This window comes from Cetorhinus maximus, chromosome 23 (assembly GCF_964194155.1).
Source record: "Cetorhinus maximus chromosome 23, sCetMax3.hap1.1, whole genome shotgun sequence".
Classification (NCBI taxonomy): Eukaryota; Metazoa; Chordata; class Chondrichthyes; order Lamniformes; family Cetorhinidae; genus Cetorhinus; species Cetorhinus maximus.
Window position 1 is genome coordinate 8890085 of NC_135901.1, and position 15543 is coordinate 8905627.

General features: G+C 45.8%; 1 non-coding gene across 1 annotated transcript; it reads left to right on the plus strand.

Moving 5' to 3' along the window:
- Positions 1-1057: 1057 nt before the first annotated feature.
- On the plus strand, positions 1058-1129 carry trnad-guc (transfer RNA aspartic acid (anticodon GUC)). The gene has a single exon. It is a non-coding gene; the product is annotated as a tRNA-Asp (tRNA).
- The last annotated feature ends 14414 nt before the right edge of the window (positions 1130-15543 follow it).

Below are 15543 nucleotides of genomic sequence, written 5' to 3' on the forward strand. Positions count from 1 at the left end.
TGTCTCAACACATCACAATTCTGTGCAAGGTCGCAGAAAGCATGACTGCATTGGGTCCTGAAATGAGACGAAATGCAATCAGAGTGCCTGTCAGTGTCAATTGGATTTCAGCATGGCAGTGTGACCTGAATCTGCGGTTATATGTCAGAGACACTTGCGTTCAGGCCCGGCAGAAAATGGCATCATCGATTGCAATCGGGATTATTCTAACTGATTGAAACTCAATGCAATGTAAACACCAGCGGTGCCGAGGCTAAACACTGCTACAGAAACCGTGGCCCGAAATCCATCATATCTGCGAGAAGTTATGACATTCTCAGTATTGAAAGCATCGCTGCATCAGACGTTGGAATGTTTGGTGTGCAGTGAGACATGGTGGGGCCGAGACCGAGCGCGCCCACACAATACCCGTTGCGGGCTCCCATCAGCCAGTCCCTACACAGGTACTGTTATGGGGGTTCATTTCCACAGGCTTCGCCCATCCTATAACGAAAGGATAACCAGATTCCCCTGAATGTTTTGGCCCCCTTGGTAGGCAGAGTATCTTTGAGCCCGCCCAACGTCCCGGGGAAGGGATTCATAGACCATGGTGAGTGTGTTAATTGCTTTGCGAGGCACAAGTCCAGAAGCGCCACGCATTCTGCAAGGAAATGGCTCCTTGGGCTGTCCTGTTGGTGTTAACTGTTTATTGAGGTACAGTCCCTCGGGAGATCACTCATTCTGTAAGGAATGTTTTCCACTGGATTTGAACACCCAGTGTCAGGTTGGACGCTTTCGAGAGTGACTCTCATCAAGAAATGTGCTTCCCCTCACTTCCCACCACCCGGACCAGAAGAAGCTGCTGGTCTTCAGGGAAACTGATAGGTTCAGACGTGAACCGCGGGGGAAATGAGCAGCGAACCAACAAACCACCCTCTTGTATCCGGTGAACAATATCAATTTCCAGCCAATGAGGAGCGGGGAAAGTGAACACGTGCCCGAGACATTGGCTATCCATCATTGACTTTAATTAGCCAACATTTTAATCTGTTCACTTCTTCCGTTGCGAGGTATCGGTTCCTCGGTAGTATAGTGGTCAGTATCCCCGCCTGTCACGCGGGAGACCGGGGTTCAATTCCCCGCCGGGGAGGAAGCAATATTTTAACAATCACACCAAAAATAATCATCTGTTGTGAGCGATGTCCCGTTTTTGTATTGACAATCTCAAAGCAAACATGTGTTGCGTTGCACAGTTAAAGTTGTTATCCGTCATTCTGGCGATGCGAACAGGTAAGTACAGGACAGGTACCCAATAACCCAGAGTGAGTTTTTCATTATTAACCTCGTTGATCCAGTGTTTCATACCCTGAATATTTTTCCAGGTCGATGTCTTTCGGACCGTGTGCTTCAATCTCCCGCTTCGAAAACAGTCCAGAGTGGGGATTGGGTGCAGATAGATTGCAGATACGAGGTGTCCGGATTTTACACGATGCATTGGTACAGACAGGAATCCGGTCAGGGACTGGAGTGGATTATAAAGCGAGCATCGAATGGCAAAGAGAGAAGCGGGCGATTTGAACTGAGTCTTTCCAAGTCGGAGAAACGCGGTCAATTGCTGATTGTAGACACGGGGAACGCTGATGCCGCGGTTTATTACTGTGCGGCTGAGCCCCACACTGAGACAAAACGCAGTTCAAAAACTGTACAAAAACCTCGTTCCTGGTTACAGTTCCGGAAGATCGGCAGCAATCCCTCTGACAACAGAATGCCAGCCAGGCGGCTCTGAGCTTGAAAAGCTAACAGGAGAGACAGGCAGGCCTGCCGCGGGTTGTCTAGTGAATCCCATTAGCGAGGGTCTTTCATCAGAGATGCTGACTGTCACAACAGAGAGTGTCGGACTGAGGGGGCAGTTAGTCAGTGCAGTCTTTGCTATGTGCGGAGCTTCATTGTCTGATTGTGTCCGAGGGAACCGAGGGAGATCCCGAGTGTTTATTTTATGCCGTTGTGTGATGATTCATAAAGAGCATTAGAACCCTTAGAACCATAGAAAAGTTACAGCACAGAAGGACGCCATTCGGATCATCTTGTCCATGCCAGCCCGAGGACACCCATTCTAATCCCACCTTCCTGCACCCGGCCCATTGCCCTGCAGCTTAGAGCACTTTAGGTGCAGATCCAGGTTCTTTTTAAAAGGGTTTAATGTTCCTGCCTCGACTACCGACTTGGGCAGCGAATTCCAGACACCCACTACCCTCTGCGTAAAAAAGGTCTTTCCCATGACCCCCCTGCACCTTCTGCCACATCTTGAATCAATGTCCCCTGGTTCTAGAATTCTCCATCAAGGGAAACAATTTTATCCTGTCCACTCTATCTGTTCCTCTCATAATTTTGTACACCTCAATCAAGTCACCTCTCAGCCTCCTTTGATCTGAGGAAAATAACCCCAACCTATCCAATCTCTCCTCGTAGCTACTCTTTTCTAACCATGGCAACATTCTTCTGAACCTCCACTGCACTCTCTCCAGAGCTATTACGTCCTTCCTGTAATGTGGTGACCAAAACTGTACACAATACTCCACTTGTGGCCTCACCAGTGTTTTATAGAATTTCAACAATATAACCTTACTTTTATATTCTATACCTCTGCCAATGAAGGAAAGCATTCCATATGCCTTCTTTACAACCTTGTCTACTTGAACTGCTGCCTTCAAGGACCTGTGTACTTGTACGACAAGGTCTCTCACTTCATTAGTATAATTATACAGTAAAATCTGTGCTTAAACTGAAGTGCCCACAATGTGGGCAAATTTACTCTCGTCCCAAATTGTAACCAAATCGTTATCTAAAAGAATGCGCCTGTGGTTGTCCTGCGAGTGACATTCCCCACTCCTCTCTTGAGTCAAGCAGCAGAAAGGGAACCAAATTCGACGCACAAACAGAAAATGCTGGAAATACAACGAGAAACAGAGTGAAGGTCCCAGTCTGTGACCTTTCACCAGAAATCTGCAACTCCTCAAACTGAGCTCAGATGAAATGTCACGGACATGAAACCTCATTTGCGATTCGCTCTCCACCGACGCTTCCTGACGGCAGCGTATGGCCATAATTATCTGTTATTGTACCTCAAAATTCTTTGGATGGGTGCATAAAAGCTGTTAGTTAAACTGGCTGCTGGTTACAGAGACATATCAAGAGAGAGTGAATTGCCATTCTCATTTCTAAGTAGCCGTGGGTCAAGTGTCACCTGCAGGATAGACCATTTATGAACCAGGCGGTTTTTCGTAACAATTGACAACGGCTTCCTCCCGCAGATAATTCAAGCGAGTTATTGCATACAAATTGCATTATTGGCCAAGGTGGTATTCGAATCCTGGACATTATATTGTGTCGTTAAATCACTGGTGCAGTTACAACACCACTATTCCAGCGCCTCAGTCTTCGCTAATAAGGTATCAGAAATGTGAAGGCGTGTTTGTGACTCTGGCAGCGTCTAGCAGAGAGCAGATTACTAAAGGTGTGTGTGTGTGTGTGTGCGTGTTTGCGTGTGCCTGTGTGTCTGTGTGTGTGTGTGCTCATGACAGTGCCCAGCAGAGGGTAGATTGCTAAAGGTGTGTGTGTGTGTTTGTGTCTATGTATGTGTGTGTGTGAGAGAGAGAGAGAGGAACTCTGAGGAAGCATAGAGAGAGGGGGCCCCGGAAAATTGAGTTAAAACATATTATAACAGCATGTAATATATTCCACCATTTCAAAACAATAAGCAGTAATTAATTTTCCCCATTCTTCTTGGCATGGAAAATAACCTTTTCACTTCGAAATATGTTCCTCTTTGCCACTTTCTTGCAAAGACAATTGACCACCCCATATCCTTCGCAGCCTCATTATCGCTTACTCTCCAACATAACTCTGCATCATCGGAAAGCCTGGAACATTTTTTGTGTTCCATTAACATCTCGATCACGTCCAGTTGGACAGCATCGGCTCAGGAAGGGTATCTTCCCTAATCCTGCTCTGTAAACCCGGATCTATTCCCTGTGCAAGGATAGTGAGTGCAGCCCAGGTCAGGGCAATTGTAGTTACTCTCCGCTCTCTCAAAACCTGCCGATCTCGCCACACAACAGGGGACACAGGAAGTGAGGTGTAAACATCCTGAGACACGACAACGGGTTATTGAGGGCGGGGATTAGAAAGGGTGTCTTCAAATATCGAGCAGCTCTTTGACAGGGCGGACAGCGACAATGTGGCTATTCAGCATCTGGGTTGTGTGGGCAGCAATTCTGACAGGTGATCCTGAAGGGAATACATTTCATCTGTTATCTCATTTCCCAGGCATGGCTTCAATCAGATTTCAAACAACTGTCGGTCTTAATTTTTCTGTTTTAATATGTTTTTTTCCAGACGTGACTCATGGAGATTCTGTCACCCAGCCACTCTCATCGGATGTTAAGACAGAAGGAGGAGAGGTGACTTTAAACTGTAACTATGATACTGCAAGGAGCGGCTATACTTTGTACTGGTACCGAAAACACCCAGACACACAGCCTCAGTTTGTACTGTTCAAGGATACTGATAGCAATGAAGACAAAGCAGAATTTGCGAAAAGTCGGTTCTCTGTAGAGCTCCAAATATCCACCAAATTAACCAGTCTAACCATCTCGGGTCTGCAGCTGACTGACGCTGCCGTCTATTACTGCGCTTTCAGGCTCACAGTGATGTAAATCAGTCACACCCCTGTACAAAAACTGCCTTTGCACTGTTAGTTGGAGCTCCTGTCTGTTGGGGTTTGTGTAGAATCGCGGGTACATGAAGCTACAATGCGAAGCGGCGCTGTCAGCCGCTCAGACACACACAGCCAGAGGAAACCACAATAACCTCGGATCAAACTGTCACCCAACTGTTCCCAGGAGCGGCCGGGGAAATCAAACAAACTGCAGAATCCGATCGGCCAGATAGACATCGAAAGGAACCATATCCGAAGACAACCTGTCCAATCACCACTGCTTTTTCAGTATCACCAGCTTTGTTGAGTGACGGGTTTGATCCCGAGATCACAGCAGACAAAACTGGCAGGTCTATTTATCGCACAGTTATGTTAATGCTATTGCCTTTGTCCAAATTAACAGATGGGCAGCTTTTAAAATGTTTGGACTTACCATCATTCCGCCTTTTTATGCTCAATATAAACACGGATGGTTGATGTGCCGGCAGAGGTGATTAAAGATAGCAGATTGGAGTTACTATAGCTGAAAATTACCGGGAAAGAGACCCACATTGGGAATTCCAATTAGTGCTCACAGCGGTAAAGAGGAACAGCACAAGTGATTCAACCTCCAGAGTGAGAGTAACCAGACCCTTATTGACGGGGCAAAAGAACAAAGCAGTCAAGGGAAACACACGTGGTGCACCAGCACAAGTATATTACCAGACATTTTCAAATTCCATTTCAAGTATAAATCAACTTCGCAAATTCATCAGTAGCGCCTTAGATCATCTAATCTCCATCGATGCTCTTTGCATGCTTGAAGGTCTCGTCTTTTCCCCTGACCCCTCACTTTATCTACAATCGTATACACTCCCTCATTCTAGTCCTTAATGTGACGATGCAAACCCTTTATTTCTGACCCGAATATGAGCCAAGTGCCGTTACAACAGAGCTCCCTTAAGGAGAAAGTGCAGACTAGCGATTGAACACAGAAGCAATTTCTCACACCCTGTCCACCGACACCTGATCATTCCTCAGAACAGGCAGCAGAGAGCAGCTGAAATGAATGTTTCTTCTTTGGATCAGGCCCTGGACGATAAATAAAAAAATATTTATCTGCTTATTGTCTCTGAATTGAGAACTCATGCCTCAAATACATCGGACAACAATCATCACTCGGATGCCTTCATCATATCGAAGGCATTCAGTCCAATATCAGGCAATGGGCAGAGCAGCTGAACTCCTGGTCTGGAAGATAGAGAAAACAGTGTAAGATCTAAACAGCAGACACACGCTGATATCTGATATCACAGAATAACAGAAATGTTACGGTGTATAAGGAGGGCATTAGGCCCATCGTGTCTACAACCGATCTCTGAGCATTTGAACTTAGTGACAATCTGCTGCCTTTTCCCCATGATCCTGCACATTGTTTCCATTTAAAAATTCACCCAATGCCGTCTTCATCGCCTCAATCGAACCTGCCTCTACCACACTTCCTGGCAGTGAACCCTAAACATTCACTGCTCGCTGCGTGAAAAAGTTTTTTTGGCACGTCGCATCAGCTCTGTCTTTGCTGGAGATCAAAGTTAAAAGGGAAAAGATAAACTGATATCGTCCTGCATTTGTTTTATTTTCCTGCATCACATTCTTGGCTAATTTGTGTAAAAGCTGAGAGGGCAGAGTTTCATGCCCAGCTTTCGCTCCCTTCCTGTTATCTAGAACCTGTCCTATCCCTCGCCCTAGGTGTGAGGGTATGAACCAGCTCCATAGGCAATGCTCCCAGGAGCTGTACGCAGATGTATGATGAATTACGGAAAAGAGACAATGCGTTTCTCCTTCAATTCTGTCCCGCACCATATTCAGAAATCTTACAGCTATGGGAGTTTGAATGTACAATTCCAGCACGAGAACTGATAAGATCGGATTTTAACAACGGGCTGCCTTCATTCCTTAAGGCAATCTTTGTTTCAAATGGCTACAAATACCTGGGGGCCAGGTTTGTCCCTTTAGAAAGTCAGAGCCTCAAAGTTATTGTTTTCCGCTCACTTCCCGCCACAAGGAGTAAAAGAAATTCCTGGCGTATCGGCAATTGACATGATCCGATGGGGACCGATGGAGAAAGGAGCCGTGGGGGTCAAAAACAAAATACTTTCGTCACGAGAACAAACCCTATTTCCTACCAACCCAAGAGCAGCAAAACCACGTGACTCAAACATTACCTCTGGCTGTCACATTAACCGACTATTGACGTCGTTCAGACGCTCCGTGCTCAGCTGATGTGAGCTGTGCTTCCTTTTCTTACTGACATTTCAATTGCAAGGATGCATTACGCGGTGCAAATGAATCTACTTCCAGTAATTCTAGTGCTGCTAACATGTAAGTATAAGCGCTTATTCTGTCACTTGTAGAGAGTGTCTATTTAGACTCATGTTGCTCCAATGTCTAATTGCCTGAATGCTTTTACAGGTCGGTGTCGCTTGGAACATGCATCCCACTGCGAGAACAGTCCAGAGCCGGGGTTAGGTGCAGATAAACTGCAGCTATGACAGGTCCAGCTTTGACGGAATGTACTGTCACAAACAGAAATCCGCTAATGGGGCTGGGGTGGATAATAAAGCAAATATCGGCTGGCAAAGAGAGAAAGGGCCGATTCGAATTGGAAACTTTCCACTGCAGACAAACGGGCCAATTGGTTATTGAGAAGACGGAGAAACGCGGATACTGCTGTGCATTACCGTGCGATAGAGCCCCACACTGAGGGGAAAGGCGGCAGACACGGTACAAAAACCGCCCTCCTATTTACAGCCCCGGAACAGCAGCAGCGACCTCTCCAATAACAAAGGGCAGGCAAGACGGGTCAGAACGAAAGCAGCAAACGGAGGCTGTTGTAGGGGCTGCCGCTTGCTTTATAAAACCCTTCAGATAGCGGCTATGATCAGAGATTGTGACAGTCACATCACAATGTATCCGATAGGAGAAACAGTCACTCACTGAGTGCAGCCTTCGTTGTGAGAACATCTTCAGCATTGCTTAATTGTAGGATTATAATCAACTGCGTCGATTCTGACATTTTACTGAATATGTGTGTATTTGATGTTGCTGTGTGACGGCTGATCGGGAATTTTAACCTAATTCTCCCATAAAATTCACGTTTCCTCTGACATCTAAATACTGTGTAACTGATTTCCTCTTGAACTTAATTCTTACAAGATATTGAGCTCGTGAGTCCAGAACGAATTTCAGTGAAAGTTTCCAGAGGCTGGAGTAAGATTTTCCTCTTGTGAATCGTAACATAATGATAATTTACTTCCAACCCGCGTCAATCGCCTCGCTCTGATAGTGACAGTGAGTGAAATGAACTGTAAATTTTCAGCTACATTTGAAATTTTTTTTAACCTAATTGAGATAAGATATTAGCGGCATCATCTCACCGTTGGTAATTTCACGGGCTGGTATCCAACCTCCTCTCCCTCTTATCTGCTGAAATCTGTAATGCCTGCCTGAAACAATCAGGAGGCGCCATTCGACTCTGCTGAGGAAAATCACATGGGGAAAGAAACCATTGTTAGTAACACGGGAGAAACTGTTCATCCGATTACAACCACGTTTCTTCAAGATGTTAGGGCTGGGCACTTAGAAAATTCATGGCAATCAGGCACAGTCCTCATGGTTTTGTGAAAGGGAAATCATGTTTGACCAATTTATTGGAGCTTGATGGGCGAGTGCTCTCCTTCTCCTTCTCACTCGTATGAATATGCCTTCATTCATGATGCCATATTTACGAATTTATGTTCGAAACGTGCCTTTAACATGCTATTAGGGCATTCAATTTTAATTGCTTTAGAACCTTCAGTGTAGTTAGATAATTATTCACTGTTGTCGGGCGCATTTTCACTACGAATTTCAGCCAAAATAGACTGAGCTCAAAAGCACTTTTTTTTTAATCCAACAAACACCAGCTGAATTCTAAACAGGTTTCATAATCTTTGGCTTTCCACAAACCAGGGATAAATTTGCTTGATTCCCGAGGGAGGAGTGAGAAGTATGTGACGATGGCGTCCTCTGGTGGATATGATGAGAAATTGCACACCGTGCGGATCCTGGTGAAGACAGACAGCCAGTGTATCTATGGGGGCTTTTCGGTTTCCCATTTATAGGGAGACGCGTTGCGACGATGCTGATGATGAATCTCGATCCTTATATCAACAGTCACAGGGCATAAAATTAATCCGATGAAATGGCGATTGGAAATTCGGAGATTCTGCTCGCCGATTTGAGCCTTAATGAACTGCGCAACCTACAGCGACAACCTCAGCATTTATAAAAGTACCTTAAGTGTTCCTTCAATTTAACTGATGCCGGATAACATGATCGGTATCTACAGGCTCCACAGGGTCAAGATATGCATTTTGTTTTTACTCCAACGTTTCCAATGATTCATTTCTCTGTGTGGATTCAATTTAAATGCCTTTCCGTCCAGAGTTGGGTGAAAAGCCAAGTGGCCGAGATAGCAGATGCCATCCGATCAACTGACCGTTCCAATGTTCCACAATCCATCCAATCTACGCCGAGCCCGGTTGTTCTCCTGTTCATGAGGGCCATGCAGGGAGCGGGGGACCGAGCGAAATCCTTCTGTTCACAGCAGGGAATGGGAACAGCTGTGACGCCAATGTTGACCTTTGAAACGGGGCAGTCTTTGAGGTGGGAGAAGCGAAGCATTTAATATTATTCCATTGTCAATGCCGGAGATCCCCATTAAAGCATTTCTACTCATAGACAACGTAAGACGCGGAGGGTGTCGCAAATAATTACTCCGAGATAACCATGTTCTGTGAGGTCAGGTCAAAAAATGTATTTTAAAGCCGGCCACCGGATGGCAGTGAGAGATCACAGTTTCTCACATTCGCGACCCGCGCATCCACCAACACAGACTGAAAAGTGCTCAATATCAATTATGGCGAAATTGCTTTGAACTCAGCTCTACCCCATTACTTTCCCAAATTTGCATAATGTCACATGTGAGCTCTGTGTAAATAAGCTGTGCAGGGTTTTTCTTAGACCCAAAGCTGACTTCAGCCCTTGTTTTCAACACAACCCATTGATGCAGTTGAATAATATAATAATTATTCAATTACTGTCGCTATCCTGCTTGTCCCGACAGGCAGTCAATGCGAAAGTAACGTGACATTTGCAAACATGCAGACTTATACAGTATTCAAATGAGGCATTATTACTGAATTCTGTTCCTTACAGATTGAGCATTCGTATGCTCACTCTTTCCGCCGTATCCCCGTTGCTTCTCTTCTTCGGGCCAGCTTCGCTTCCCATTTATTATTTTGAAAATTTTCGCACACCTGCCTTCTTTGGTTCTGTATTGAGGAGCAGCGTAATATGGCGCTGATCTGTAATCTTGCTTCCCACAGAGCATTCCCTGCGCCGCTCACTCTGACTGCATCATAAGGATCTGTTTGGCATCTCTTCTCATCAATATATCACCTCCCAGTAATAACCACTCACCCCCTTCCCAGCTTAAATGCATTTCACCCTGCCCAAATTTAATTACAGGTAAAACGATGACGATGCTCCTTCAAGTTATGAGATGATAGACACGGTAATAATGATGAACGATCCCGATACATTCACAGAATCCCACAGCACAGTATAGCACAGCACAGAATGAAGCCATTGGCCCCTGAATTTTGGTAGGAGAAACATGGAAAGACAAGATAAAATAAAGGATACCATTCTCAAGGGTGTGGAGGAGCAGAGGGACCTGGCTGTAAATGTGCATAGATTATTGAAGGTGGAAGGACAGGTGGAGAGAGCAGTTAATAAAGCAGACAGTATCCTGGACTTTATTAATACGGGCATAGGGTACACGAGCAAGGAGGTTTTGATGAGCTTAAATAAGACATCAGCTGGAGTATTGGGTACAGTTCTGGACACCACATTATAGGAAGTATGTGACCGCTTTGGAGACAGTGCAGAAGACGTGTACAAGAATGGTTCCAGGGATGAGAAACGTTAGCCATAAAGATAGATTGAAGAGATTGGGACCGTTCTCCTTGGAGAGGAAAAGGCTAAGAGGAGTTTTAATAGATGTGTTCAAAACAATGAGGGGGCTGGACAGAGTAGATAGGGAGAAACTGTCCCCACTCGTAAAAGGGTCAAGGACGAGAGGGCACAGATTTAAAGTCCGAGCGCTGGAAGACACGGCAGTGTTTGTCAGCGACAGACTAGCGATGGTTAGGATGGTGGATTCAGCTGCTGCCTGAATCTCTGGAGAGAAACGCGTTTTAGCAGAATATGTTTTGCAATCGACACCCTAAGTAACCATCCACGGGATGAAGTCAGGCTGTGTGCCTGGCTCATTCCGCTGCCGGAATAATGCTCGGACTGTCCATGCAGCGTCCTGATACAGTTTAAAGTTACCCCTTCTCTTACTGTCTAGACACGAGCGGGCAGAGGCGGTAGAAGTTGTTAAGACGCGGTTGTAGGCAGCGGCTATTCGGCCCATCGTGTCCGCACAGGCTCACCGAATGAGCATTATGACTCAGTGCTATTATCAACGTTGCTACTGTCCCTATGATTAGAATGTGCTGAGTCAGTAATTACCTGTCAGTAATGTGGCCCACACAATTCAGATGCTGAGTAACCGCATCCTCTCCAGTCACTCTGTAAAAGGGAGTTCACCGGCTCTAATACTCACCCTCAATCATCTGCTCTCAGTGTCTCAGGTGCTCCCCCCTCACCTCCTTGCCTCCCCAATGGTGCTGTGCGGCCGTTAGGATCTGAGGTGGCTGCTGGCGCATGGATAGACATATTGACACCTGGAATCAGCGCACTGTGTCTTAACCTCAGTGTATCGGCATTCCAGTTAGAAGGACGCGTTCACTTATGATATTCTTGATGGCGTTATGACTGTAACAATTAATGGTGTTCATAGACGGAGAAATTTCATTCATACCAGGTGAGAGACTAATTGGAATCTCTTCAATTTTCAGGTTTACCAAGGGTCGAACAATCTGTTCATCGATAAAGAAACTGAGTTTGACAGGAAGACAGGCAAAAAAAAAAAGAGGCAGAGAGATATAGAACAAGAGAGCGGGACAGGGGTGAAGGGGGAAAACAGTGAAGGAAAGAGTTCGCAGGGCGACGGAAGTAATTTCTGTGCCAGTTCCTACACTATCACTGCGTCAAAATCTTGGCACTACCTTCCTAACAGCACTGTGGGTGTACCTAGACTACATGGACTGCAGCGGTTCAAGAAGGCAGCTCCCAACAACTTTCTCAAGGGCAATTAGGGATGGGCAATAAATGCTGGCCCAGCCAGCAAAGCTCACATCCCATGAATAAAGTAAAAAGGTAACAACGATTGGTGTTCAACTGACGTTAGACTCAGGAACAAGCCAATCATGCCAATGGAAAACGCCTCTCTGTCTCTCATGAAGCGAAGCCTGCCTCTGAGCCGTGTTTACTATTCCATATCTGCTTTGCAGGATAATCATATTGAAATCCTTCTCTTATTCTGTTCAGAAGATTAAAACCGTCATCATGTTGTTCCCTTTGTTTAATTGTGATAATAATGACCGCACCTATATTGAAATAAACAGTTTGTGCTACATGCATTACATTTACTCCTGGACATTTCTCACCTCCTGTTTTCTTGTTACAGGGACGAATGGAAAAGATTCGGTGTCCCAAGATCAACCCTGAGTTACCGGTGCAGGAAGGACAGACACACCGTCACAATAAACTGCAATTATTCGACAGCGCGCGTTGTCTCCACTCTCTTCTGCTACATCCAGCATCCCGGAGAAGCTCCGAGATATTTACTGCAGAGGTATAGCTCGGAATCGGGAGGTCGGTCTCCTGATTTCTCACATAGGTTTACTGCTGACTTGAACCAAGAGGAGAAAACGGTGCCTTTAAAATTCGCTGTGGCTTGGCTTTCCGACTCTGCCGCCGATCACTAGGCGCTGGGCCCCACACTGGTCCACAAGTACAGACAGCCCGTGCAAAAACCAGCAACGGACTCTCACCTCCTCTCGCTGAATCTGATCTGTGATGTGATAATAGAACGAAAAACAACCAGAAGGATATGCAGGTGGTGGAATAAATGCACGGCGTGATATTTAAATAAATAGGCCCGGCAACAAATGGATGCTTCGCATCTCTTCACTTCACCTCTCCTTTCCCGAAACTCTCCAAGCCGTGCATGCAGAGCTCAGGCTCTGTGAGCTCCGTCTGTCCGCGAGAAACGCGCGGCGCCTCTCGGCTCAGGAACGGGTTTGGTTATGGTTCGTTTGGGAGGGAATGATTCGTTCCGTGGACCGCGAGCGCTATTGTAGTTACACGGGGTCGCCACCAGAGATCAGGCAGAGGCTTTACTCACGAGCTATGAAGGTGTCAGCCGAGTTGCAGATTGACAAGGTAATTTAGTGAATGTCCCATTTTATTTCTGGAAGAATGGCAACAAATCAACAAATTCGAAAGTAGAGGTATTCATTTGAAGCTGTGCTATATTTTACAAATTCAAAGCACTACTAATGTCAATGCCTCATCAATATTTTAATAAGAATCTCATCCAAGAATAGTTGAGGCCATCTGCTGATCGCACCCTTTCATTCTTCTCAAGCCTTCCAGTCAGTTCCCATTCATTTCCTCCAAATGGAAGACTTCGGCTTGTTGACAGCAAACTGTGTTAAAATCCGCCAAGTTCCGCTCCACCTCCCCATCCCTCTTTGATATCGCCTGAGGCTCAGTCCCTTGTAACATCACCGATAGACGAATTAGCTGAATCACCAAAGGGGAGGGTGAATTTGTCAATTCACTGAGTACAGCCAATCCTAATTCTTTCCGAGACAACTTTATCTGGGCCCCACTAAGCTAACGTTAAACGCGTCCTTTGTGATTAAACTGTTGTGAGGTGAGGTGGGGTGGGAATGGGGAAGGAAATCGTTTACAATGCATCTCGAAATTCTGGCGTGGGGCGTCATCCTTAGAACAATTTTGTTGTTGCAGCACACAATTCCGCCTGCTCCCTGATGATGTGGCACTGTCAAAACCGGACATAACATGGCTGTAGAATCACATTCCTTTCTATCTCTGACACAGGTTTAGTGTTACAGCACAGGGACTTGCAGGAGGGTCAAGCAGACTGCTCACCACCAGCTTCTCAAGGGTAATTAGGGATGGGCATAAAATGCTGACCGAGACAGCGACGCCCAGATCCCACGAAAGTCTAATAAATTGAAAATACGCCAGCCCGTTGCTGGCGACAGTTTGTCCCCGGCGAGAAGGTCTGGATTCTGACATTGTGGCCCGCAGCCAGCGATGAGTTTTGTTGTTTAGTTCAGCCTGGCTTTGGCCCTATCTCTGCTGTGTAAGTTCATGCGGTATCCAAATATAGATATCACTAATTGGTGCACCTAATGAGACGGCTATTTTCAATCGCCCAACTTATCTTGCAGCACCCACGGCGTTGGCGCCGATTTTGTACATTTAGACAATTCGATCAGAAGGGTGCGGGAAGGTGAATCAGTGACGCTAAATTGCAGTTTTCCAACAATAGATACAACCCTTTACCTTAAGTGGTACCAGCAGATTCCCGGGAATGCACCGGCGAACCTCTTGGATATTAATCCATACGGCAACGTCTCAGCCAACTTCGGCCTGGAGCATTTACCATCAGGGCTGGGCAGAGAGCGCTGTTTGGCTGAGAATATCTCGGGCGGAGCTGTCAGCTGGAGCTCTGTATCACTGTGCTCTGAGATACACAGCTGCACAGCTGCGTGCCTGCCCCGTACAAAAACAGCAGCACAGAATCTCACGAGAACAATGTGTGGCTGCTCCATCCGCCCTCTTCAAAGTTCGAATAGGGCGGTTACCCGGCGAGAACAGCCCCACAGGACATTTCCCATTGGCTCAGGGCAGAGGCCCCAGATTTCAGACTTCTGTCGCTCAGATCAATTAGAGATCAATCTGTCTCTCTGGTCAATTAGAGATAAATCTGTCTCTGAAGTCAATTAGAGATCAAGCTATCTGTTAGGTCAATTAGAAATCAAGCTGTCTCTCAGATCAATTAGAGATCAAACAGTCTCTGAGGTTAATTAGAAATCAAGCTGTCTCTCAGATCAATTAGAGATCAGTCTTTGAGGTTAATTAGAGATCAAACTGTCTCTCAGATTAATTAGAGGTCAAACAGTCTCTCGAATAAATTAGAGATGAAACTGTCTCTACGATCAATTAGAGATCACACTGTTTCTTAGAGCAGTTAGAGATCAAACTGTCTCTCAGATCAATTAGAGATCAATCTGTCTCTGAGGTCAATAAGAGGTCAAGCTGTCTCTCAAGTCAATTGGACATCAATCTGTCCCTCAGGGCAATTAGAGATCAAACTGTCTCTCAGGTCGCTTAGAGATCGAACTGCCTCCCGGATTAATTAGAGATCCAACTGTCTCTCAGATTAATTTGAAATCAACAACCTCTCAGAACAACTGGAGTTGAATTTGTCTCCCAGGTCTATGGGAGATTCAGCTGTCTGCATGTAGATATCGTTGTCTCTGATCCGTGGAATGCGGTGTTAATCTTTACATTCCCTTAAATAAAAAAACACTTATTGTTAAGGAAGGTCAGTGCAGTCAGAGTCAAAGCACGGAGATCTATGTGATATCCAGCATAAAGTGACATCAGACCAGATCCAACTCCTTCCGCTCCGATTTTCTTCAGGAAGTGATATCAGGCCAGTCCAGTCTGAGTTGTCCTGAAGGAGGTGACATCCGCTCTCTTTATGTTGGTTATTCTGCAGGTTTCTGAGATACAAAATCTCTCTCTTGAATCCCGGAGCAACAGCAATGTGG